Raw genomic sequence first — 3,852 nt, 5'->3', positions numbered from 1 at the left:
CATCAAGTCCATTAACCACAGTTACAGCACTTCCTTTCTATGTTTCACAGCATGAGGAGAACAGAAAAAGTCAATGAAAATTAAAGAAAAGTTAGAAGACCAGCTACTTCATTTTCTCTGTCCATGTAATGTGCACTAAATTTGGCCTAATAGTAATGTGGAACAAATAAAGATTCTGAGTAGTTTCCAGTTCTCCAAAATTTTTGTAACGTAAAACATGTTTTCTGCATTGAGAATACCTCAATGAATTCTGAAACCATGCTTTCTTTTTCCTTGGAAACACTTTTATAGAAATTCAGTTTCCCTAATGGTGGTTATATTGCCACACATTTCCCTTGGTGCTTACTGCTCTTCTCCCAGCCCTTTAAATTTAAAAATATAATGATCACTACCTGACAGTAGTGATTTTTCAGGATCTGGAATCCTCAAAACAAATGTAAGTAGTAGAATTTTTTATTAAAATGTAAAATTTTTTTAAGTCAGCTAATGAAATGGAAAGGTTTTCTTAAAAGTTAAGGGTATCATTCCATACCACAAAAGAATGGCAAAGTTACTCCATGCAGCACTTGATCAATTTTTAAAAGTAAACCCAGACAATCTGGAGGTAGGTAGGGCTGATCAAGTGCTGTCATAACACAAATGTTCGCTTCTAATTCACAGATTCATCAAGTACTGACAATATAGCTCTCTTCCCCCCTTCAAAGCCCTACTGAGAGCTCACCTCCTCCAGGAGGCCTTCCCAGACTGAGCCCCCTGCCTTTTCCTCTGCTCCTCCTCCCCTCCCCATCGCCCCTACTCCCTCCCACTGCTCTACCCCCTTCCCTGCCCCACAGCACTTGTGTATATCTGTACATATTTACTATTCTATTTATTTTATTATGTGTATATATCTATAATTCTATTTATCTATTTTGATGTTATTGATGCCTGTCTACTTGTTTTGTTTTGTTGTCTGTCTCCCCCTTCAAGACTGTGAGTCTGTTGTTGGGTAGGGATTGTCTCTATCTGTTGCCAAGTTATACTTTCCAAGCGCTTAGTACAGTGCTCTGCACACAGTAAGCGCTCCATAAATACGATTGATTGATTGATTGATTGACTGATTGCCAAATTATACTTTCCAAGTGCTTAGTACAGTGCTCTGCACACAGTAAGTGCTCAATGAATATGATTGAATGAATGAATGAATATCAAAATATATTGCAACGCTTACTGTTTTGAATAAAAAAACACATTCCTAGGATAGTTATTGGAGTAAGAATTTTCACAGGATCTTATTCTATTTTGAATCACATTGACACAGGCATTTAATAGTAATTTATGAAAACATCTCTGGGAAGTAGGGCAATATTAGCATCTCTAATGTACAAATGGACTCACAGAGGTGCAAAGAGGTTAAGTAAGTTTGTTAAATTCACCCAGCAATCCTGGGTAGGAGGAGGCTGGATTTATGAAACCTGGAAAGGACAACTGAGCAATAGCACTAAACTTCATGCAGGATGGATCAGGTTCTCTGTTTCTTCTTCATGCAGGAATTATATCAAGTTATAGGTATAATTCTAGGCATATGGCCTCCAAATTATGTTTTGGAGAGCGGGAACTAGATAAATCATCATCATCATTATTATCATTTACCATTATTTACTGAGTGCCTACATTGTGCAGAAAACTCTACTAATTGCTTAGGACATTACCGTGAACTAGTTTACACATGTTCGTCCCATCAAGCTTTCCACAGTGTGGGAGAACTTCCTATCAATGCAGCAATCAATGGTAATTGAGCATTTACTGCTTACAGAGAACTCTAATAAGTGCTCAAGAGAGTAGAATACTAAAGAGTTAGTAGACACATTCCCTGCCCACATCCAGGTTACTGGGGGATCCAGATATTCTTTTTAATAAATAATGTACATATACATAAATGCTGTGGGGCTGATAATGGGAGAAACACCAAGTCCAGAAAAGTGTTTGTTGGAATTGCATTTCATTGTGCCCCTGTATATCACAAAGGTTTTTAGATTGCATGTCTACTAGTGCAAAACCTATAGCACTTGCCTAGGACAGACTATTTTCTTAATATTTAATCAAGGATCTAAAAATGAATGCCTTATTTGCTGGGGAAAAATAACAACCAAGTTCATGATCCTAAAGAATAGGGAAAAATGAGGTCAGCATAATGAACGAAACAAACTTTAAGGCAGCAAAAGTTCTTCTTTAGATTCCATCAAGTCATTTCCTATACGCAGTGACTCTATGGACCTATTCACTAGAAAACGTCCTATCTTATTCGTTCTGGTGTATATATCCATAGAGTTTTCTTGGCAAAAAATACAGAAGTTTGTCATTTCCTTCTTCTGCACAGTAAAAACTAAAGTCTCGGCCCTTGTCTTTGGGAAACATTTTGATGACTTGATCATCTGCCTTTGAGTCTTTCCCAAGCTGCTGCTGCCCTGGACAGGTGAATCAACTCAATCTGATGCTTCGGGTTAGACCATTCCATTATGATCAACTCTGGCAAGACAGTATCGCTCTAATAGTGCAGCACTTAGCTTCACTGGTGTAGGCAAACTCTCCGGCCATGGTAAGGTGTTGATTCCTAGAGAGCAGAAAATGTTAATAAGTAATTCATTCATTGAATCATAGGTATTGAACACTTACTGTGTGCAGAGCACTGTACTAAGCGCTTGGATAGTACAATTCAGCAACAGAGACATTATTATAAATGATAAAAAGATGTTATGGAAGGACAGCCTAAAAGGCAAAGGAGTTCAAGAAAGTTGATTATTCTTAAAAAAAGCAGTTCTCTAAGAACAGAAACAAGCTACGCTAATGCTCAAGAAGGGCAAGAAAGTTACCAAAATGTCAAGTTAACTAAACCAAAAACTCCTGAAACTTCTGAAGGAAGAGAACAAATGGGAATTAGGCCACATTACTGAGGAAAAGTTTGAAAGAAATAGGATTGTGCAGGGACAAGATTAGAAGAGCAAATGTTGGAAATGGCATACAACTAGCACAAGTCACAAAAAATGAAACCAAAGAAACCCTCAATTATAATTAGGCTTGGCCAAAAAATCAGGGAAATATTCACTGATTCATTCATTCATTTCATTCAGTCATATTTATTGAGCGCTTACTGTGTGCAGAGCACTGTACTAAGCGCTTGGGAATTTCAAGTTGGCAACATATAGAGACGGTCCCTACCCAACAGCGGGCTATATCTACCCTGGTCTTGACTTACACTATTGAGTGATCTCTGACCCATAGTGACTTCATAGATGCATCTGTCCCAGAATGTCCCAAATCCATCTGCAATCATTCTGGTAGCAAATCCAAAGAGACTTTTTGGTAAAAATAGGGAAGTGGTTTACCATTGCCTTTTTCCATGCAGTAAACCTGAGTCTCCACCCTCAACTCTCTCCAATGCTGCTGCTGCCTAGCATAGGTATGTTTTGACTTGAAGCAGATTGCCTTCCACTCACTAGCAACTGTCCAAGCTAGGAATGGAATAGGTATGCCTCTGATTGACTCTTCCTCCCATAGCTGAGACTAGTAGAGTACTGGAAACTCTCCAGGTCTGATCCTGAGAGGGGATTTACCCTAGTAGGCAAAAGAAAAATATCATAAAAATGACTTCGAAAGGACAAAGAACTTTCATTTTTAAGCATTTGGGAAAAGGAAATTTTGGGTCAATCTTTGCAAAACAAGAAGATTGATCAGCTTCACGTTGATTCCTGGGAAGAGCTAACAAATGATCAAACTATCAATTTACAGCTGCATAGTACAGCAAAGATGCCAACATGACTTCAGAGTGAGCAAACCATTCCAGACAAATGCAATTTCTCCTACAGAAATGAC

At 38.3% G+C, this 3,852-nt stretch overlaps 1 non-coding gene across 1 annotated transcript; it reads right to left on the bottom strand.

The window, feature by feature from the left end:
- Positions 1 to 3,449: 3,449 nt before the first annotated feature.
- Positions 3,450 to 3,587, bottom strand: LOC119944374. The gene has a single exon (XR_005455859.1). It is a non-coding gene; the product is annotated as a small nucleolar RNA SNORA7 (small nucleolar RNA).
- Between the last annotated feature and the right edge of the window lie 265 nt (positions 3,588 to 3,852).

The sequence above is a fragment of the Tachyglossus aculeatus genome, chromosome 22, assembly GCF_015852505.1.
Source record: "Tachyglossus aculeatus isolate mTacAcu1 chromosome 22, mTacAcu1.pri, whole genome shotgun sequence".
Classification (NCBI taxonomy): domain Eukaryota; kingdom Metazoa; phylum Chordata; class Mammalia; order Monotremata; family Tachyglossidae; genus Tachyglossus; species Tachyglossus aculeatus.
Note: the sequence above shows the minus strand (reverse complement) of the source record. Positions and strands in the feature narration are given on the sequence as shown.